The sequence below is a fragment of the Macaca mulatta genome, chromosome 2 (assembly GCF_049350105.2).
Source record: "Macaca mulatta isolate MMU2019108-1 chromosome 2, T2T-MMU8v2.0, whole genome shotgun sequence".
Lineage (NCBI taxonomy): Eukaryota > Metazoa > Chordata > Mammalia > Primates > Cercopithecidae > Macaca > Macaca mulatta.
Window position 1 is genome coordinate 173375634 of NC_133407.1, and position 24333 is coordinate 173399966.

The 24333-nt window shown below is 36.2% G+C and overlaps 1 long non-coding RNA gene across 4 annotated transcripts in view; it reads left to right on the forward strand.

The window, feature by feature from the left end:
- Positions 1-24333, forward strand: part of LOC114676434 (uncharacterized) — a 587559-nt gene that overhangs the window by 387844 nt on the left and 175382 nt on the right. Inside the window, exon 8 of one of the 4 annotated variants that reach the window (XR_013414575.1) lies at positions 1209-6572. The exons of the other annotated variants lie outside the window; for them this stretch is intronic. This is a non-coding gene — a long non-coding RNA (uncharacterized LOC114676434). Of the gene's footprint in view, positions 1-1208; positions 6573-24333 lie in introns of those variants that run through there. 4 annotated transcript variants of the gene reach the window in all.

A 24333-nucleotide genomic window follows, 5' to 3' on the forward strand; every position in this document is an offset into this window, starting at 1 on the left:
TTTTGAAGAAATGTCTATATATGATGTTTGCCTATTAAAATCGTATTATTTGTTTTATTGTCATTGTGTTGTAGGAGATCCTTCTGTATTTTGTACATTAGTCTCTTACCAGATGGATGCTTTGCAAATATTTTCTTTCAGTCTATAGGTTGCCCTTTCACTCTGTTGACTTTTTTTCTGTGTAGAAGCTTTTTTATTTGATATAGTTTTGCTGGTCTAATTTTGCATTTGTTGCTTATGCTTTTTGTCTTCTATACATTAAATCATTGCCAAGTTCACTGCAAAAATCTTTAACAAAATATCAGCAAACCAAATTCCAAATTCAATAGCACATTAAAAGGATCATACACCATTACCAAGCAAAATGTATCCCAAAAATTCAAGATTGTTTTCAATATATGCAAATCAATTAACATGATGCAGCATAATAACAAATTAAAAGATTAAAATACCATAACTATTTTAATAGATGCAGAAAAAAATTGACATATTCAAAACATTTTTTGGTAAAATCTCTTAACAAACTAGGTGGAGAAGGAAAGTAGCTCAACCCAATAAAGACCACATCTGAAAATCCACTGCTAACATCATTCTCGATGGTAAAAAACTGAAAGCTTTTTTCTCTAAGATCAGGAAGAAGGCACAAAAACCCACTATCGCCACTTCAATTTGACATAGTACTGGAAGTTCTAGCCAAAGCAATTAGGCAAGAAAAAGAAGTCAAATAATCAAAATCAGAAAGGAAGAACTAAAATTGTCTCTATTTTCAGAAAACATATTTTTACGTGTAGAAAATCCTAAAGACTCCAAAAAAATGTGTTGGAACTTAAAACAAATACAATAAAGTTTCAGGATGCAACATCAGCATACAAAAATCAGCTGCATTTCTATATAATTATAGAAATTATATAAAAAATCAACAGTAATATTAAATAATATGAAAATGAAATTTTTTAAAAATCCCATTTATAATAGCATCAAACAATTAAATTAATTAGGAATAAACTTGACCAAGGAGGTGAAAGATTTGTACACTGAAGATTATATATCACTGATAAAAGAAATTGAAAAAGACGTAAACAAAGAGAAAAGCATTCATGTTCATAAATAGGAAGATTTAATATTGCTAAAATGTCCATTCTACCCAAAGGGATCTACAGATTCAGTGCAATTCTTCTCAAAATCTCAGTGGCTTTTTTTTTTTACAGAAAAAGAAAACACAATTCAAAAATTCATATGGAATTAAAAGACCCTGAAGAGCCAAAGCAAAAGACAAAGATGGAAACATCACACATTCTGATTTCAAAACTATAGTGATTAAATATAGAACTGTGTAAAAACACACATTTACATGGAATGGAATAAAATACTTAGAAATAAATCCAGGCATATTCAGTCAATTAATCTTTGACAAGGGTGCCAAGGATACACAATGGCAAAAGGACTATCTCTTCAACAAAAGGTGTTGGGAAAACTGTATATTGACATGCAAAATAATGAAACTGGACCCTTGTCTTACACCATACACATACAAAAATATCCAAGTCAAAATGAACTAAAGATTCAAATCTAAGATCTGGAGCTGTAAGTTGTTAGAGGGAAAACTGATTTTTAATGTAGAGGGTTTTGTTTTGTTTCAGTCTTTAAAAAGTTGAAAAACACCAAAATATGTGGCCTCCAAATTCCCTGAGAAAATTGACAGAATTTGGTGCTAGCTGTATTGTACAGAGGCAAAAGAAATGTTGAAGATGCAGCCATGAATTTTGGTTTGACAACTGGGAAAATGAATTTTTTTTTCAGATAAGCAACAAAGTTTGGGTAGGTTTGGAAAAATAAGAATTTTGCTCTTAGTGTAGTGAGTTTTAGAATCCCCTGGAGATATAGAATAAATATTTAAATATTTGGAGCTCAGGAGATAGATTTAATTCAGAGACACCTATCTGGTCATCATTCATGTATTCAATCAATACATATTGAGTACCTACTGTATGTCAGTCAGTGTTCTAGGCACAAAATTACTCTCAGGGAGATTACATTCTAGTGGGGCTTTTAAAAGCAATAGAAGGAAATAAATTCACTCAAGAAGACTATGCATTCTCAGAGAAGGAAATGTGAGACTGAACATTGTGGGACTTTAAGAGACTGCTGAGTGGCAGAGTCAAGTCACTCCAGCCAAGCTTAGAAAACCCATAATTAATACATATTTTCAATCTTTGCCAATGAAATTCCGCGGTTGAAATAGCAAACTGACATACCGACTAAGGTAAAGATGAAATGATTTTAATGTATTTAGTAATAAAAAAGTGTGTGTGTGTGTGTGTATGCGTGTGTGTGTTTTAACGAGGTATTATAGCAAAAGGGGAGTTAAGGATAAGGATATTGATATTCTAAAAGATTCTCTAATAGCAGTGTCATTCAACTGAAAAAATTAAAGCACTTATTAAGAAAAACACATGCATGATGCCACATGCATTCTTTTCTTGGATTAAATTTTAATTAATTAGATTAACAATATTAAATTTTAAAAGCTCTATATTTGGCATAATTCCTTATACACACTGATATCATAGCTGAACATTAACAAGAACAGATTAAAAGATATAATTAAATTCATTGAACTTGCATTACAACTACTGAAATTCATTGAGTTTGAAATTCAACTACCGACTGACTCGAGCTTGCTACCCCAGCATCTACCAGCTGCAGGCATGTATATGCCATGGGGTAGGAGTAGTTGCTTAATGCTATTAGATCACGAAATGAATTATTTTGATTTGTTTGTATTTGTATTTACATGTTGTTGCGTTATTATCATGTGTTTCTACAGAAAATTTCTGGATTGCTTAAGTTAATGAACTGCTATTAAGTTAATGAACTACTGTTGACCCATAGACAATTATTGAACAGCAGAAGTCTAGAGATTCTTGAAATATATCTGATTTCAAAGACAATATGTGTTGTTAAACCTGTGTTTGAACCCTTACGTAATGCTTTTTAGTTCATTGACCTTGAAGAGATCCTTGAAATCCTTCTTGTTAAGGCACAGAAACACACATACACACACATTTTTATCATTAAATATATTAAAAATTGTTTAGTCTATCTTACTTGATATGTCAGTTAGCTATTTCAACCACATAATCTCACTGATGAACAGAAAATATTTATTAATTATGGGTTTTCTGATTCTGCAAATGTCATTTTATTTATTTGAGAAATAGTAATTGGATTATTCAATAATTTGTTATAAGGCTAAATGTAGCAGTTACAAAAGGGTAGCTATTAACACATATATCATGCCATCATCTGGCCACACATGTTCTCACAATGTAAAGGAAACAAAATCAAATTTGCTTACCTCGATATTTAAAATAGTAAGAAATCTAAAAGGTTGAGAACCATGTAATGTTTTGTTTAAAAATTAGATTTTTTTCTAATTCTACAAGAAAATAAACAGTAGTAGAGAATAAAGAGCCACAAAATCAAGGTCAAATAGGGGAATGACAAATAGTTATATTGGACAGATGTGTAAATAGCTTCATATTTCATGTGGTCTAATTAGAGTGCTTGTGGAAAAATGAGATGTACAAGAAACAATTTTCAAATTACTGTTTCTTTGTTTAAGTGATGAAAAATTAAGCTGTGTGATTGCTACTTTAAAAGAAAGGGGAAATCCTGAGAAGCAAAATGTCCATTTTCATTCTGGATTAATGATTCACTATCCAAGTGTGAAATTAGATAAATACATATTCCTTCATGCAGAGCTAACATTTTGAAATGCCCGGGGATTTTTGACAGTGTCACACAGTGTCTGTTTTTCCTTTCTGCTTATTTTCCATAATTTTCAGAATGGTGTCAAAATGTTTGCCACTAAGATGGAGAAAGAAGGAGGAAAGAAGTTTTATCATTCACAAAAAAACTTACTGAAAGTTACTTATGAAGAACTCTGCTTCCCTGATACAGCAGATGAAAGGCAAAAATCTGCTTTTGTGCAAATTAAGATGGACTTCTGTTTAGTAATTCTTGAAAGAACTATATAAGCTCATCTTAAGAGAAAGAGGACATCCTTATCCACTGATTCGTCTTCTTCACTTTTTTCAGTATCATTTGTGGAAATTACAGCAACTGAACAAAAACATTACCTTAGAAACACAGTAAACACCATGCTCTCTTAGAAGACATTTTAATAAGAACTATATTTGCTTCTGAAAAAAAAATGTCATAGAAGACAACATACAATTAAGTGCCTGGTTTTGTGCACATTTACTATAATTTGTTTCGTCAAGGAATGTTTTACTGACTCCCTTCACAATTTTGATAAGAATAAGGAAGTTCTGCCACATTGAAGATATTTTCAGAGCAGAGCAAATGAACAAAGAAAATGTCAAACCAATCTTGCACCAGAAAGATGCTGTTTTTGTTGTTGTTATGCAGGGCTTTTATGATGCTGCTGGACATTCCCCTTACCATGAGAGGGAAAAAGATGCAGCAATTCCAGAACACACAGTACACTTCATCAGGATGAAAAAAAAAAATCACTTTGGGCCCACTACTTTATCTTGTGTGTACAGCAGTCTCCTGGTTCATTTCAAGCAGTGACACAAAATTCTATGTGTCTAATCTAAGGAAAGAGGGTGAGTTGTTCATACCCTGGATACAGAATCAAATCCTATGAGATCTGCTGGAATTCAATAATAAACATTTACAGACCTTGCTGATTCAATATTCAATTTGACACATTTGGATAAAACCAACATCTCCCAGCTGTTTCCCAACAAGGTGGCTAGGGAAGTAAAGTAGCGTTGGAGAAACCCCAACAAAAGAACTGACATTTTAGCAATTTTGAATGGGCACGTTTGATGACCCAGAAAATGCCATTCCAACGAATGCAAGAGTAGATGTCGCCAGGTCAGACGGAGTATTCTGGCATCTGGAGACCACTTAGGTACGATCGGCCTCCCTTGCTCAGGAGGAATACACTGGAAAGCCTTCCAACATGGTTGAAAAGGTTGGTAGAAAAACTTGGTTTATATAGCTCACCATTTTAAAAGATGAGAATGCATTGCCATTGAATTTTTGAGTCCTAAGAAAGAATTTTTCTTGAGAGAACGTTGTCAGTTCATGTATAGTATTTCAAAGGTCTGAGAAAATACTTATTTGTCTTGACCTTAGTTCTCATCAGAACTGGTATGAATGCCATAATTTTCGTTTTTCTTGTAGGAAATAAAGAGGGTGAGGAATAATAAGTAAAGTGACATTAAGTATTCTTTGAGATGCTAACAGATTATGTTCCTGTTTCCATCCCTGTTGCTGGCCCTGTATAGCCCTTAAACACAAATAATCACACTTATACATAATAATCATCTTAAGAACTATGTAATTTAGATCTCACATTTCAAGAGTCCCTTCTCTGCCTTTGGATCAGTTCTGACAAATACACTTAGATAAAAGAGAATTCAATGGCTTCATTCAAACCAACCAATAAGAAACATTTATTTACCATCTTCTCTAAAAACAAACCTCCAGACAAAGAAAGTATCAGATGGCAAGCTAACTCTTCTTCTGAAGGTTCCTCTTTCTTATTTTTTCTTGCTTCACTGGTGGTTGAGTGACAGTGTCAGTTCCCTGTCCAATGGACAGCAAAATAAGATGGTTAACAGCATTTAGTGCTCATGTTTTAGAGCAGAAAGAGTAGTGAGGAGAGGCTGACAAAGCTATCTTACCCTCAGTGATAAACTCCAGTTATACTACATGCCAAATAGAAATCCCTATAACTCTCTGGATTCCTATGGTAACTTAGTAACTATTATTTGCATTCAATGGAAAGAGTTAGCTAGCAGAAGAGTTCAGTTACACAATCAAATGACTGAAGATATTTCATAAAGTCAGTCTAACAGTGGTTAGGTTGGTTTTGCGATGAGTCAAATATTATTGAAGATGTTCCTGCTATCTTCCACTAAGTTTTATTTTAATACCAATAGCAAATATGTATCATATGCAGAAATTATACATTTTGCCATTTGTCACCCTAAATCATTTACATAGTGTTAATTCAGCCTAGAGAGAAAAATTGGGGCATAGAAGATATTACACTATAAAACTATTCAACTTGAGAAATATCTACCTGGAAATTTTCAGCATTTTTTTAAAGTGGTCTTTTGGAAGATAACTTTTATGCCCATTTAATTAAAATACAACATTCATTTGGATATATTGCAATCAAATCGTGTAATAGATACATATCTGCACATAGTCCACTAGATACGATTTTGAAGTATATATCATGGAGTTTTGTCTGGTCTTTGAACTAGATGAATAACAAATTGTCCATTCTCCTAATTCTGATATGGGCAGCTGCTAAACTCCACTGGCTGATGTTTTATGCTTTATAAATAAATAAATAAAAATACATATAAATGACGATTTCTGGATTCTTCCATCTGGGTCAGCCCTCCTGAGATCATTTTGGCTTTTTAGTCATTGGCCAACTTTCCACTATTGGCAGAATGTTGGATATTAAAAAGTATCATATTCATACACCAATCACCTGCACCTTAAAAAGGAAAACAAAATTATTGGTTATCTAGTGTACAAAAAAAAATAGCCTCCATCTTTTAGGCCACTTTCTAGAAACTATGTCACTTATTTTTTGGATTTCTTTCACAATCCATTCCTCTGTTGATGCTATTATGACTCAATTTTTTCTCTTACCTCTAAAAAGAAGAAATCTTAATTTGGACCAACTGTTCACTTTTCTTTAGCCCCAGATGAGTGTTCTTGTCTATGTGTGTAAGTATGCTGGGTGTGAGTTCTGTTGAAGACAAGAGATCAGGTGGTAAGGTAAAAATATTTCTTTTTTTTCCTCAGAGTGAGAGATCTTATATGGCTGATATACCCCAGGGAAAGTTTAATTTTCCACAGATTACAATCTCACTGGCAAATATTCGCCTGGGTATTATAGAACAGTGCCTCAAGCTTAACAGACATAGTAGTTACCTTGGAATTTGTTAAATTCTCGTCTTTAGACAACACATTGAGATGCAAGGTAACAGTACGTAATCCTTAAAAATTTTATAATTTATTATTTTATATTAAAATTATGCAATCATCCCATTTTTAGAGGGTCCCAAAGAGTATTCTGTGGAATGCTAGTTTTGTTCTAAAAAAAAATTTAGTCATAAAATTTTAGGAAATAAGGCTGGGTGCGGTGGCTCACGCCTGTAATCCCAGCACTTTGGGAGGCTGAGGCGGGTGGATCATGAGGTCAGGAGATCGAGACCATCCTAGCTAGCATGGTGAAACCGTGTCTCTATAAAAATACAAAAAACTAGCCGGGCGCAGTGGCGGGCGCCTGTAGTCCCAGCTACTTGGGAGGCTGAGGCAGGAGAATGGCGGGAAGCCGGGAGGCGGAGCTTGCAGTGAGACGAGATCGCGCCACAGCACTCCAGCCTGGGCGAGAGAGTGAGACTCTGTCTCAAAAAAAAAAAAAAAAAAAAAAAAAAAATTTAGGAAATATTTACGATTTTCTCTTTATTCGGCCTGCATAATATTTTAGAAAATAATTTTTTTTTTTTTTTGAGATGTAGTTTTGCTCTTGTTGCCCAGGCTGGAGTGCAATGGTGTGATCTTAGCTCACTGAAACCTCCACCTCCCAGGTTCAAGCAATTATCCTGCCTCAGCCTCCCGAGTAGCTGGGATTACAGGCGCCTGCCACCATGCCCAGCTAATTTTTTTGTATTTTTAGGGAAGACAAGGTTTCACCATGTTGACCAGGCTGATCTCGAACTCCTGACCTGAGGCAATCCATCTGCCTCAACCTCCCAAAGTGCTGGGATTACAGGCATAAGCCACCGCGCAAATGTTTTTAAAAATTCGGCTATTTTACATAAAATTATTGGCTTTCAAATTCCTCTTGAAATATCAGATCATCAGGCAACACTGACCCCACTTTACTTCCCAATAGTAATGCCATTTAGGTAGGGAAGTCACTTTTCATTTTGCCGCAGAACCTACTAATCCATCCTGCCACAATTCTGTTCTACTTCACTCATTTATATTGCTTTCACCTCCCTGTAGGCTCTTGATTTTGTCATTCCATGGAGAAACCTTGTGTGCCTAGCTATGCCCAATTTTATCCTTTCTAGAAGGATGCCAGTTAAATTAGGGGTCACTGTACTCCAGCATGGTCTCATTTTAACTCTGTAATGACACCATTTGCAAATAAAGTCACATTATGAGATGCTTTACAATGGTCATTGTTATTCTTTCTGCTTGGTGACCATTTGTTCCCATTTGAGGATTACATTCAATCTGGAAACTGCAGCTATCTATCAATATATTAACTATAGTGGTTACTTGTTCAATAAATACTTAATAATCAACTTACTGTCATATGTGAGTGCATAACACTCACTAACAAAAATAATTTTGAGGTATCCCAACTAGTGTCCTCCAATGTCAAGTATGGTGTGTCAATTCTGAACAAGCCAAGCAATTGCTCTTCAGCAAGTGAGAAAAACCTGCAAGTATGGAGATGACTTACAGTATGCCTTATAAGTCAAAGCAGAATTGTTTTCCCTCAGGCCAAAGCAAAAGGAAAAATAGATGGTTAAAGTAAATACAAACCAGGGATCGGTGGAAGAAGGGGTGATGAATAGGCAGAGCACAGAGGATTTTTAGGGCGGTGAAATTATTTTGTATGACACTATAATGGTAGATACATGTCATTATACATTTGTCAAACCCATAGAAAATCAACCGTGAACCCTAATATCAACAATGCACTTTGAGTGATAATGATGCATTAATGTAGCTTTATTGATTGTAATGAATGCACAGCTCTGTAATAGTGGGGGAGGTTTGTATGTGTTGGGGCAGGAAGTATATGAGGACCCTCTGCACTTACTGCTTAGTTTGGCTGTGCACCTAAAACAGCTCTAAACAATTAAATATTTTAAAAACAAAAATGAATAAATGCATCCATACAAAGATCAAAATCAGACATGTAAGTGTTGTAAGCATAAGAACATAGTCATTCAGAATCTGACTTGGAAAAAAAGAACCATCAAACCAGTGCATCTTATGTTGTTTCATCTGAAGCAACATAAACAATCTTATCTTTGACACTGCATGGAAATAAACATGTCCAGAGTAGTAGTCTGTAGGTATGGAGATGACTATAAATAATAAAAGAAATATGCAGTAAACAAGAAGTGAGGGGACCTGTGTTCCAGTCCTGCCCTAGTCACAAACTGCCATCATATTCACAGTGCTTGTCTCTTGACCTATCAGAATCTGTTTCCTTGTCTAAAAATAAAGTACAGAAAACAAGCCTTAAGATCTTTTACAAAGATTCAAATTTAAAATCTATGAATGAAAGTAGACAGGCTTAACTGATTACCAGTGCCATTATCAGTTGAAGATTCTGGACGGATTAGACAAGGGATGGTAATGGAGGTACAAGGAGGGTAACAAGAGAAAATACGGTAGGCAGCGTCTTCCACAGCTGCAGAGGAAAGAGAGTTTACACCAAAAAGGGCAGGGTTTAAACTCTCACACTACAACCTACAATTTATGTGACCTCTGAATCAGTTATTTAAGGTGTCTGATCTTTAGTTTCCTCATCTATGAAATGTAGATAGCAAAACCTACCTCAATGACTTATTATTGGGGCATATGGTTGAATTTATAAAATAAATTCTAAATAATAATAATATAGTAGATAATATAAATTGAATGCCTTCTATGTGACAGCTGCTCTTTTAATTTTTTTATTTTAAAGTTTCTCATTATGCATAGGAAGCAAATAAAATAGCAACTATTATTGGCCCATTAAACAAATGAGGAAACTGAAGGACAGATAGGTCATGTAACTTGCCCAAAGCCACAGGCTAGTAAGTGGAAGAGTCAAGGTCAGGCTGTTGTGATTACAGTCTGTTTTTAACCAGGCTGACATAATACTCTTTCCCTGAGTTCTCTTACATCTTCTTCTGTCCCATATGCTTTGGTATGAATGTTGGTGTACTGCCAAAACTCATATGTTGCAACCTAATACCCAATGTAATAATATTCAGAGTCTGGACCTTCAGAAGGTGATTGTGTTATGAGTGCTTTGTCCCCATGAATAGGGTTAGTGCCCTGATAAAAAAGGCTTGAGGGAGCCGATTTGCTCCTTCTGCCATGTGAGGGCACAGCAACAAGGCACCATCTTTGAAGCTGGGAGAGAGCTGTCACCAGATACCGAATCTGCGGGTGCCTCGATCTTGGAGGTTCTAGCCTCTGGAACTGGGAGCAATAAATTCCTGTTGTTCATAGAATACTCAGTTTAAGGTATTTTGTTATATCAATAGGAATGGACTAAGATGCTATCCTTCCCAAAACAACACTTTAGGAAATTTACAGAACTCGTATATTTCAAGTACATAACCCTTTTACTATTGTGACTGATTCTGTCATACAGGATCCACTTTACATACTTTCCATCTTGTGAAAAAGAAAATATTATAATATATACAACATTATTTTATAAGTTATTACTTCAGTAGCATGAAATGTTGGTAAACTTCCTGAAAAAAATGTGTTATAATAACAAATATTTGGTCTTTGCCCCTGCTGCCTGGCACAGAGCACCTAAAACCTTTGACATTTCCTGAATAAGTGTCTTTTGTTATTCCTGAGAATTCTCTTTTGATCATCCTTGAGTTTATGAAAGTGATGTAATTTAGGGTGGAGTTCCTCTATAGTCTCAGGATGAGAAACTAGGGGATGGTAGAGGCAGCTGAATATTAAGCTTTTTATAAATCCTTGAACAATGAGTTTTGAAGAGCTTCCAGGTTAGTGAATACATCAAGGTGTTGAGAGGATGGCAAGCCTGGAGAGGGCATGGAAGCTTCACCCTTCAAGCAATATTAATTAACCATGCTATTATGAAGTGGAAACCAGTAACTTTTCCAGAGCCCACACAATGTAGAACAGAAACTGGAGTGCTGGTAGGGATAGTTTTGTTTTGTTTTGTTTTGTTTTCTGTGCTGTAGCCCTATATGGAGACTGGAGTTTATGGTGAAAACCTGTGATCTTTTTTCATTACAAACCACTGGTAATTTACACTAAAGCACTTCCCTTTGAAGGCCATTTACCAGTGTGTTATTGGACATTAACTGAATCTACCTCTATGACTACTTTAGTCATAGAGGTAGATGGTCAAGATCATCTACATAAAATGATCTTGAAATCTGAACATGATTTTTTGGATGACGTTGAAGAAATGTCTATAATAAAATGGAAATAGTTTGTACAAAATCATGTTACTAGGAGAACACAAGCAAGTACTCACCTCTTTTCCTCTAGGATCGACTTTGGAACTGCAAGAGGAACTTCCAGACTTTTCCGTCACTTAGACAGTACCTTATAAACAGCACTAGACTGACCAACAGTGAGCTGTACAGTTTGTAAATGGAAGTTCCAAGGTGAACAAACAACATCTTGTTTGGAAGGTTACTACTCTGACCAAAAATAGCAAAAACAAGTCAGATTGGTAGGCTGAGTTTCATGCTGGAAGTGATGGAAGAATTGAAGAGCAGTAAAAACTTTCATGTTTGGGTTTTTACTGACCCATCAGAGGTGGCCAATAACCTGGACCTATGGTCAGTCAGAAGGGCAATGGAACACTGGCCTACTGAAGGAATGCCCATATGTGGGGCACAGCCCTGCAGAATTCATTATGGGCATTTGAGGGATGCATTTAAGTAGGTCAGATCAATGTCTACTGGAAAAACTCCTTTCCAGTTTTGGAAGAGGATTGGAACCACCAAGTGGATATTTTGTTGTACTCCCTTGAATCCATGACATGGATGGACCTTAGATGGTTGCAGTAATGTAAAGATAGGCTAAATCTAGACATAATATTTTTGCACCTTCCAAAATGCCAAAGACCAATAAGAACTACTTTGTTTGCCAACAAAAGAGACAAATACTGCAGGCAGATTCCCCAGAGGAAGACTCTGAACACAACTAGCAAGTCAGACTGATTCTAGTATGTCTAAAGGGCTACAAATGGGTCTTGATAGGAATAGACACTGACTTTGGGATGGTCTTTGCTTATCTGGTGTTAGACACAAATATTTAGAGTGCTATACAAAACTAGAACAGAAGATATTGTACCAAGTTGCAAGACTGACCGTTATTTCTTTGGACCAAGGAATATACTATGTAGCTTATAATGTCCAACAATCGGCAGAGAGATATATTCCTCAAGGTAATAGATTGATAGAGAAATGAAATGGGCAATTGAAACGTTGGTTTTCTAAAATTGGGGGAAATAGAGGCATGAAGGGCTAGCTTATACACCTTCGTGAGGGTGTGTTCACATTCGGCAAGAGTGGGGCTAAGAAAGTGTCCCCAATAGATATATTATTCTGTTTTTCTGATGCATCTGGGAAAGAGAGGGTGGGGAAGCATGCTGGCATGATTACAATTTTTTTAAGGTAGGAGTTTGCTGATATGATAACTATACATACATTTTAAAAATTTATTTTGCACATTGCTTCAACTTTTCTTTTTCTACCTCATTCAGTGGTCACAAGACCAGGGCTGCAACTACAAGTGCCTTCATCTCATCTGGCAAAATTGAGTTAAGTGTTAAGAAATAAAAATAAAATCCTAAGTATCCCAACTGATATAACAGACCCCTTCTTGGCCAAGGAGACCACAGAGAAACCTTAAAAATTGAGTTTCCAGCCATGAAGCGATGGGAGGTTGGACACACTTTGTTATACCCCCTCCCTTGCTAACTGCCATTAAACTTTCTTTCCAAGAGTTAAGCAGAAACCAACCCTTTCGAAAGACTTGCTCTACCGCTGAATTCAATCAACTGCCTGATGCTGCTGTTGGACTCTCCTCCCCTTGTTCAGGTTTTGACACAATAACTGACCAGCATTCCTTCCTGATACGTGACCACTTACTGGTTCTGGCTGGTTCACAGAAGCATGAAGGGCTAGCTCTGTGTCCTCCATTTCACCTTTTGATATATATAACTCAATTTTACTGCATTTGAATATTAAGTCATCACTCCAAAGTGAACATGGGATGTACATAACATGCATGTTTGCTTACTACATAGGTACTCACTCCTACTTTACAGATATTTATAGCTCCTCCTATAATCTGTTGAATATGTATTCTGAACCATTGCATTCAGCATAAATTCCTTTCTTACCCTTCCTCCTTCAAAGTATCTGCTTTTGATTTCTGCCAGAGACTATACTTCCCAGCCTCCAGGGTCACCAGCCCAAAACCTGCAACCCTTTATAAAAAAATAAAGCTCTCTTTTACAGATCTACAGATCTTGTGATCATTATGCCAACATATTAAATGTAGCTATACTGCCTAGTAATCAAAGTGGCCCACTAGTTCTGTGTCTATTTAACCCTACTCTGGATGGATAGTAATGAACTCAGGGAAAGGCACTTGCTAGACTAGTATTGCTGCCTGCAATCTAGACCAGTATAGTGACTGTACCTAATGTTTTTTCCAAAGTTGGAAAAGTTTGGTTATAAATGGAGAAAAGGAGAAATTGTAGTTGAAAGTAAAGTAGTGAATAAATGTATAAAGTCATGAGAGAAATCCAATATTAACTCAACATCTTGGAAGAGGCCCAGAATGAAAGATATTTTCTCTTAGCTCAATTCTACCAGATGCATGAAAAGATGAGGCAATGTATTGCTGAGAACACTTCCTGCTTTGGGAACCCAACAAGATTAAATGGAAGCTTGCAAATCTGAATGGTCTTGCCTGGGAGCCATTACTATATGATATAATAATGAACTGGACTAATTACTAATGACCAAATGAGACTCTAATAATGTAACAATATCTTTTAATTGCTATGAGCCTTTCGTAATAACCGATCCATCGTCAAAAACCAGGAGTGGTATATGGCATAATAAGAAGTGTATTTGCTCTTTGTCTTTGCCTCCTGGTGCAGAACTTCTAAAACCATTAAAATTTCCCGAGTGTTGGAAGCATGTTTTGTTATTCATATAGAACGCCTTCTGATTACATCTGAGTTTATGCTAATGAAGTAACATAGATGAAGGCCTAGCTTCAGGATGGGGCTGAACACCAGAAAGACTAAGTGACTAAGTAGAGTATTGGAAATTTCAGCCTCACCCACCAATCTCCAGGAAGGGGAAGGAAGGTAGTGGCTGGAGATTAAGCTCCATAAAAACTTCTTGAACAAGATTTGATGAGCTCTGGGTTGGTGAACACATCAGTGTGTTGGAAGGTGGCACACCCAGAAAGGGGATCAAAGTGACATATCCTTTATCCTACCCCATACTTTGCCTTATGCATCTATTCCATTTGGCTGTTCCTAAATTGTGTCCTGTATAATAAACCAGTAAACATAAGCAGAAGTTTTCTGGGTTTTGTGAGCCATTCTAGCAAATTTTTTAACCTTAGGAGGGGTTTGCGGGAACCACAGATGTGTAGCTGGTCAGTCAGAATACTGTGACAACCCGAGACTTGGAACTGATGTCTGAAGTGTGGACAGTCTTGCGGGACTGAGCCCTTAATCTGTGGGGTCTGTATTATCTCCAGGTAGTTAGTGTCAGAATTGAAGTGAATTATTGGACACCAACTTGGCATGCAGAGAGTGGAGAATTGCTTGTTGGTGTTGGAAAACACCCCAGAAAAGGTAATGTAAAGTTACTAGGTAATAGCATTTTGGAGTTGTAAAGATCTCTAGTAATCAGCTAAATCCAACTGTTACTTAATGTAGATGAGCAAACCAAGGTAGAAATTGTAAAATGGCATGTCCAGGTTCATATAATTAATAGAAAGGGGTAATATTTCCCCAGACATTCATCCTGTTATTCTTAAAATTTTTAATACAATCATCACTTGTGAAGATTGACATATTCTCAAATTGTATTATGTGTAACAAAGAAATCAATACATGAGTCCAGAACATACACTTTTAACATATTTAAAATAAGAGTTTCAATGATCCTCTGGCTGATAAATAACCCATTCTTTCCAAATCTGCTGTATTTTAATGATGATGAATCCAATGGCAATATTCATTCTGTAGCTTAGAAAACAGAGAGCTAGTGCTATCATTATTTTATGTTTCAATTCATATTTTTGCCTTTGTTTTATTTCACTGTGATTTTTATTAACTGAATCTCTGAGAGTTGTGTGAATGTGAATGTTTACTGAATACTGAAATTCAGGACAGTCACTGTTTGTATTCCTGTTGTCTTGTTTATTTTTAAGTCAAAATTCTGGTACTTCATGTTTTTATTTAATCAATAATCTGACTCCTTCATATGTGCTTTAAACATAAAATCATAAACATATATGTTTCCAGGTTGACCTGAATAGTTACAAACATAACTGAATGCGTACAATTGCAAATTTTTTTTCCTTCCACTATATTTACCTAAGAGGCTGAACAGCTGTCCCTCAAGCAAACAGTGTAGTCTTTACCATCCTGACACAAGAGTATTATATTCTTTAAAGGGAACCCTAATAGGTACTAAATGTCAAAAATGCACTTGAAAACTCTTAAAAATTAAACTTGAACTAAAATAACCAAGAAAACCTAATATTAAGACTTATGTCTCAAAGAAAAATAATTGACAACTCTACTCTAACCAGCCTATCTGCCGGAAAATTTTACTTGGAATTCCTAAGATATCTTCACCTTAAGTACTCCCTTAAGAAGCTTATTTAAATGAGTCCCTTTGTAGTTAAAAAAAAACCTATTTTCCTCTCCCTTACAATTAGAATAATATGTGATTGCATGGTAATGGCTACTGTGGCCTTTGTGCTGGTATTGCTTACATTTCAGTTTTAAAAGATGTGCTTTTCTCCAATATGCTTTACTTTCAATAATTCCAATTGCATTATTTTCTGGTATGATAAACCAGAATACATTATTGGCAGCCTTGCATTCTAAAGGGATGCAATTGATTCTTAGGATAAAAGAGCCTCTATCCAACATACTTTAGCATAAGCAGGTATTATGTGCCACATTCCTTAGGACAGATGAAACCCACAGTAGCACAAATTTAGATGTATATCTCAATGCTGCAGTGATGGTTTCCTATAAGTATGCATAGAAAATAAAATGCAAATAAATACACCATTTAGGGCTGCCACTACTGAGGCAGCTGTGGGAAGACAGCCACGTTTTTTTCTTAATTAAAGGTTTTTTACTTTGCTTCAGTTAGTCAATTTAACACTCTTCAAGAGGCATAATGTATATAGTGAGCTAGTATTTAAACAGTGAGAGCAGCTTAACATTCCGATCCTGCAGACTGTCTGACAGTCTTTTTGGAAGAATCTCTAAAGACTAGGTGGTACCTTTAATTGTGAACAAATAAACATTAGTCTGGATCCTGTGAACAATTCAACAGATGAAATGCGACAGAAGTTTTCTCTGCAGGTGGGTTAACAGCTAATGTCAAATACCTCTCCATCTTCACATCTTAGAAAAAGCCTTATAGCAGATAGATAGAATAATTTTCTTTCTCTCATGAATCTCCAAGACCTGAAAACATCTGTTTTTCATAAAAAATGTGATGCATGCCAAAGGCTAGGCCCTCTCACTCTCTAAGAGACAAAGCTTTTGATCCTTTGAAACAACACCATTTCATTTGATAAGATGTATTTAAACTATCTCCTATCTTATTTCTCTGAAGCTGAAATCATTGGAAAAATTAGCCCTCCAAATTTAATTGCCTATAATTTTGCTATCAAAACGGCCCATCAGAGTGCTCTACAGAGGAATGATTGAAAATGAGAGACAAGTGTCTAGCTATCTGCAAAACTAATTTGAGCACGAAATTAGAATCACTCTGTTTTTGCTTTGCCTGTATCTCCTTCATTTGCATCTTGTATACATACCACCTACAAAATGCATATCTTTCTTTCCCACATCTCTCTATCTTTTGAACATTATGCTAAATGATGATACCAGAATGCGTCTGTCGGCTGAACTTGCAATCAGATTGATTTTAAAGAATCAAATCCCAAGTGTAGGAAATGAACAAATTTTAGAGATGTTGTTGATTTAAACATCTATAAATGTGCAGTTGAAGGGAGGAGGCATAGTACATATGAGAACAAAATGGTAACCTTTAATTAATATATGGTTATTTAAAGACATCTTTGTGACTTTTCAGAGTCCCAATAAAGTGCATGACTAATTCTGTAATTTCTCCTATCTCAACCATAATTAGTTTCACATCGTTTTCCTGTATAACCACTCGCTCAACTTTTATCTTCTTTTTTTTTTTTTTTTTTTTTTTTTTTGAGATGGAGTCTCACTCTCTCACCCAGGCTGGAGTGCAGCGGCACGATCTCAGCTCAATGTAACCTCCACCTCTTGGGTTCAAGCGATTCTCCTGCCTCTGCCTCCTTAGTAGCTGCGATTACAGGCGTGCACTACCGCATCCAGCTAATTTCTGCATTTTTAGTAGAGACAGGTTTCCTTATGTTGGCCAGGCTGATCTTGACCTCCTGACCTCAGGTGATTCTCCCACCTCGTCCTCCCAAAGTGCTGGGATTACAGGCATGAGCCACCGCACCTGGTCAATTTTCACCTTGTTTCAAAAAGCATTGCTCTTTTTGTTTCAAAAGGTATTGTTCTTCCTGTTTCAATAGGTGTAACTTCAAATAATGACGTTAGCATAAGACTGTGACAAGTGGGATAGGAAATATTTTGCTATAGTATGTTGTCTTGTGATTCATGAGCCTCTTCCACTCAAGAAATTAATGTCAGCCTTGGCCCAAGTTGGACTAGGACTGCCTCACAGTTTGTTGTATGCTCTTTCTGATGTTGTGTTTTTACTAAAATGAATGATGAGGCATAAAATAGAGATGAACATATGTAGTAATTTTCCAAGTAGAAAAATTTAGGGAGATTATGGTTTTATGAAGTTGCTGGGCTTAGATGATCTATAAGTGGTTCGAAAACCTAGACAACTTTAATTTAATTCAAATATTCCAATTCAATTTTAGTCTTTGCATTACAGAGATGTGTGTTTTTCTGAATCCTTAAGAGAATGAAAACTGATGGAATAATGATGTACTACTATTGCGATGTTACTAAAATCAAAGATTTGTTGCTCCCTTTTCTATTTCCTCACATTTCGCATTCACAGAATGTGAAAGTAATATAGATATTACAAAATATCCGATGATTCACAGGAACTTCCTAGAATTTTCCTTGCTACACAGCTGTAGAACACATGAAAGAGAAAATTTTTAAAATGTGAAGAACATTTTCTGTATATATGTGTGTGTATATATATATGGGTGTGATTTTAGATGTATAATTATATATGTGTGTGTATATATATTTTCAGTAAAAAATAAATAAGTAAAACAAGAGAAATTAAGGCATGCAGGAAGACGGGATGCCATTTTCATCAGAAAACTGTGGCTCCACAAATCACCCATGCCATTTTATGTGCATGCTTTGTCTGTGCTGCTTGTCTCTGCCTGGACCGAATGCACTTGTCACCATTTGGGTTCTCTGAGAAGCAGATTCCGAGATGCAATTAGCATGCAGGAGTCTGTTTATTCTCAGTTTTATTGGGGTATAATTGGCAAATAAAAAGTATGCATATTGAAGATATATGATGTAGCGTTTTGATACACATATATAGTAAAATGATCATCACGATTCCGAGAGCTAATTAGTGTATCCATCACCTCACATGTTACTTTTCTTTTTTGTTTTTTTGGGTGGTAAGAATACTTACGATCTGTCTTCTCAGCAAATTTCAAGCACACAATACATGGTTACTAACTATTGTCACTATGCTGCATATTAGATCTTGTGACTGTATTCATCTTATAACTAAAATTTTGTACCTTGTGGTCAACCTTTCCCCCTTCCCTCCACACCCCTCCTCCACAAACCTATACTCCCAAACCCTGGTAACCACCCTTCTAATCTCTGTTTCTATTAGTTTGACTTTTTTAGATTCCACATAAGATTCTTATTAGAGAGTGCTCTGGTACTTAAAACCTATGGAAGGGAGGAAATGTAATCAGGATTGGATGGAGAGAGAAATTGGTTAGTGATTCAGTCTCAACAAAGCTATCATCCAACCCCGCAGAAAGTTATTCAGCAGGACCAGATCTTTAGAGTTGTCCCAGTTAAGGGTGAGAGGCCTGAACATATATACCTTGATATTGATCAGTCACTGGGGATGGATTATCCCAGAAAGAGGCATGTGCTTAGCTGAAGTTGTTTGTTTTGCTTATTATTTTTAAATGGGGGCCATCCCAAACAGGGCTGTCAGCTGAGGACTGTCTTGCTGAACTCCGTGCAGTTGGGGGAGCAAGTCTTACCTTACTCAAGGGAGAGAGAGTGATTTGTGGCATTCACCAAGCACATCTTCCTGTTTTCTACAATGTAAATTTCTATAAATGTCCTAGGACTCATGTAAAATATTATCATATCTATGAAGACTCCCCTGATTTCTCATGTGGGATTGGCTATCTCTTTTTCTATGCAACTACTGATCATGTACAAACATATCATAAACTTCTAAAAATTATATTACCATTTTTTTGAATATTGGTGTTTCCTACTTACACTCTAAGCTGTTTGAAGACCAGGCACTATGTCTTATCCATCTTTGTATGTTATCACCTAGCATAGGGCCGTGTACATACAAGTGTTCAACAGAAAAAGAAAGATAAATGGACAAATTGCAACAAAGAATTGTGAATATGCTAGTCCTTACTGAAAAGTAACTAATATACAATATCAAGAAAATCCCACAGAACAAAGGGGGAAAGTTTGCCCTTTGAAAATAGCACATGTTGAAGAGAATGAGCAGGCCATGCTGTGTAGTGGCTAAGTGTCCCATGGTATGGTAATGATACATTTGATTAAATTGAGCAAAGAGTCAATCAATGCCTAGTATATGCCAGATAGTGTAGTAAAGAATGTGAAAGAATAAATATTTTTAAAAGTAGCGTAACAGTGTCTATCCTCTAATAAGAGAAATAAAGCAAGCAACAAATTAAAATAAAAGGGGATAGGTTTTACACAACTCTTATAAAAAATAAATACAAATTTTTTCGTGGGAAGGAGTTCAAGGAATGAAATAATATAACCAATTAGAAAAAATAGAACAGACTTGATGAAGGTTATAGCATTAGAACTTGGTCTTGATTTGGGCTGGAAACTGTGGCTCACACCTGTAATCCTAGCACATTGGGAGGCCGAGGCGGGTGGATCACGAGGTCAGGAGATGGAGACCATCCTGGCTAATATGGTGAAACCCCGCCTCTACTAAAAATACAACAACAACAACAACAAAAATTAGTTGGGCGTGGCAGTGTGCACCTATAGTTCCAGCTACTTGGGAGGCTGAGGCAGGAGAATCGCTTGAACCCGGGAGGCAAAGGTTGCAGCAAGCTGAAATCGTGCCAGTGCACTCCACCTTGGGCAACAGAGTGAGATTCTATCTCAAAAAAAGAAAAAAGAAACTTGGCCTTGATTTTTTTATAAGCAAATATGATCAGTTTGAGCATGTGTCTAGTTCAGGTACTCTGAGAAGCAGTGCCAGGAGGGAATTAAATGTGGGGAAGATTTGTAGGACAAAATATCTGTGAGGAATATTGGGAAATGTAACAGGAATAGGCAGGGTGAGCCCTTAGGAATTAATGCAGGCAGGCAGAAGAATTGAGTAAGAAGAGTCTCAGGCTGATGGGGAAGCCTCAGAGCAAAGACTGTACATCCCAAGACCACCACAATCAGTCATTGACTGGGAGCAGCCCGGGAAAGATATAGCCTTGGTATGAATGTTGTGCTGGATCACAAAGAGGAGACAGCTGGAGGCTGTCCACACCTCTCACTGCCAGCTCTCTCTTGAAGTAAGATCTGAGTAGTGCATACCCATGGATGTCACAGGTGAAGAAAGGAAACATTTCAGGAGAACAAATATGTGGCTTAAGTCATGGGGACATGCTGCTGAAATCTTTGGTTAATAGATATCACCATGGCCTGTGAGCCACCAGTGGGCTCTACACTAAGCAGTAGTAGCAAGCAATATATTAAGTGCCATTGCTATTTAGTTTATTTTCTTATTTTTGTTTTGTCAATTTGTTTACATTTTCTTCTTTTTTCTTCTTGCACCAAGAACATGGCCATGTGCTCAATAGCCATCATGGCCTGCTAATGATTGTTGAAAAAATATAAAGGCCAAGGTTAGCTTTTCCTCACAAGTGGCACTCAATTATAGTCCGTTATCACTGTCTTATCTTATGTGGGCCTTTCTCACAAAGAATGTGAACCTTTCAGTCAGTTTGATTACATGCTCTTTTCTAACAGAAAATATTTTCAGTGCCAAAAATATTCCAAAATTATTCACATATGGGTATGTTGGTAAAATATCCATTGCTGCATCTCAGCTCTAGTATTTAACAACCTTCTACAGAAAATCAGCTTTTGACAGGTGGTTTATGTGTTCAGTTCTAAAGAGGCGCTTTCCCTGAAAGAAAACAAGAAGCACATGGCAGGACATCCTAAATATTCTTTGTAAAAATGTTTTGGCAATCATGTATTTGTATAATTTAAAAGTATCCCTGGTGACTGTGGTAACCTGACCAAAGCCAGGTGCTGGGCCTCAATTTGTTATTTCTTTCGGCTTCCTCTGAAAATGTGCTTCATGTTCCTAAAGATGTGAAAATTTTCCCTAAAAGTGTTGTGACGACCAATTGTATTAATGGAATGAGAGACTTTGCTCCAATAACAGCATCCTGCATGTCAAATACTAACTTCTTTGCTCACCCTCTTGATTATCTGTCAGCAGTGGAGCATGCTTTAGGAGGGCAGATGCACATTGCCTTAACATTCTTAATGATTCAGAGAATTCTGTACCACACATCTCTAAAGCAAAATCAGCAGGAGGCCTGAACAAAGCCAGTGATTTCTAACACTGTATCCTATGGTACCAGGTGATGGCCCAGAGCATACAAAAGGGGAAAATAGATGGATGGGTCAGAAATTCCCTCAGAAGAAAAATGAGTGCTGGAGTAGGGAGTGCTATGTGGTGGCACATAATTTGTAACCATCAGGTTTAAGATCTGGGTTCTCATTGAGCATTTCAATATGTTTCCTAACAGACGTCAGGCAGAAAAGGACTTAAGGTGAACTGGAGATGGTGGAGCAGGAAGAGTTATATGAAAGGCTAAAGGGAAGGTTGCTTGCATCAAACATTCTTCTCACACTAGCATCTTAGAAATAAACAATATATATGATAACAAGCATATGGGGTAGGGATAGGAGGTGAAACAAGGAGATGGCCCTTAAACAGTCTGTATCTTGTATACCTTTAATTTATATCAAGACTTTTTGTCTCTATGTGTTTTGTTTTTTATTTTGTTTTTAGCTCTGCTTATCTGCCATTCTTTTTCCTCAGAAAGGAGAATTCCAGAACCATGTAATGAAATTGTACTTAATACCGGAAAAAAGACAATATTTAACTGTCCCATATATACTATACAGCAGCAGAGATTGAGAATTCTATTCTTTTCCAGGAACAATTTTCACTGTCTAAGTAAGAAAAACAGATCTCCCTTCTACTGGGCCTTGAACTAAAGACTTTGAAATCTCAAGGCACTTGCTTTTTTAGAGGACCTCAAAACAGTTTACTTGGAATAAATGAATCTCTGATGAATGTAATTTATATTAGAAATAGCACAGATGTGTCCTGAGTTTCCAGGAGAAGGATGGATGAACAGTCATTGTCTATCATAAATTCCGCATTAGTTAGGCCCTCACACTGAAGAGAAAGACCTTTGTTCATTGCTAACTGTGTGGCATACTATCAGATTTGGGCCGAGGTAAACTGCCGTTATCCCGACTTTCTATAGAGAATTCACAATCCGGTTTTCATTCTTCTTTACCTTGCCTTGTCCTCACCCATAAAAATAATTTTGACAGAACAAAGAACTAAAACTAAATAGATTAAAGTTTTAGTCATCTTTTCTCATTTCATGTTTCCTCTTAAGTTTTGTATGTGTTATTGCATATTTTGCCTTTCTGTTCAAACATCTTTTCTGAGTGGCCTTTGCTATTTGGAGTACCACTATGTGGACCCTAGAAAATAAAGTCCTATACCAGAAAAGATTCAAATTTGAAATATTTTTGAATATGTCGTTTGTCTCTTATTAATCACACACTTACTGTTGCATAAATATACTGACCTAATTATTCTCTGCCACCACCTTCACTGCCATTATCACCACCTCTCAAAATTTCTCTATGATCATTTCCTCCTTTATATAATTTTTAACTTGTTCACACTTCTGAACTCTCAAGACTTTTGTACCAAACTGACAAACTGATTTATTTTTCATTGAAAAGCAAATATATAGCCCTGTCCTTTGCAATTCTCTATGTTTCTAACTTTATATATACTTTATAGAAAAATAGCTCTAGAATTAAAGAATATTAACATAGGCTTTAGAGTAAAATGCTTTCATCTCTAACCATGATATATAAGAATTAGATATTATGAAAGGGATACATTTCTTCTGAAGTAGAGGTCCTGTTTAATATTGAACTACAAAAGGCACTTGAGGAAATGGCAACAGACTCAGTCAGCACCGTAACAAAGGGACCAAATGCCAGAAGATCCAGAGGAAGGAGAGATCAGCTCCAGTTGGGGAGATCAAGGAAAGCTCCCTGAAGGAGACGTGTTTTGGTTTGGTCATTGAAGCATGGGGAGTGTTCAAGTGTAGGGCAGTAGATAGAACTTGGTCGACTTCAAGCTGCTAGATGCTGCCCAGGAAACGGTACTTGGAAATAAATGAGCACAAGAGCAAACCAGGATGCATAGAGGAAAATTAACCAAATTTCCATTCAGAAAGGCAAAAACTAATAAATGAGCCCTGGTTGCTGTAATCTACTAGTGTGTTTTGGGGATTGCAGGCAGTTTATGACCTAAATTGGATTTATGACCTAAATTTTGACCTAAAATGGAATTAAGTTGCATGGACTAACAAATTCATCATTTCATTCTTTCTTTCTTTCAGGACCTTTTTCTCTTTTTTCCTTTTGTAAGATGTTTTAGAATTTCATTGATTTCCAAACATGAATAAATATTATTATTTAAAGCCATTTATTTATTCATTTATTTCTTGACATTAAGTATTGAGTATCTGATATGTTTTTGATGCATCTCAATAGAGATATGCCTGGAGAAATACTTGAAGAAAATGTTTAAGTAACTTAAATAATTATACTTCAGACTGTTCTTTATAAAATAAAATAATGGCTCTGTACTTCTCATATAACAAAAC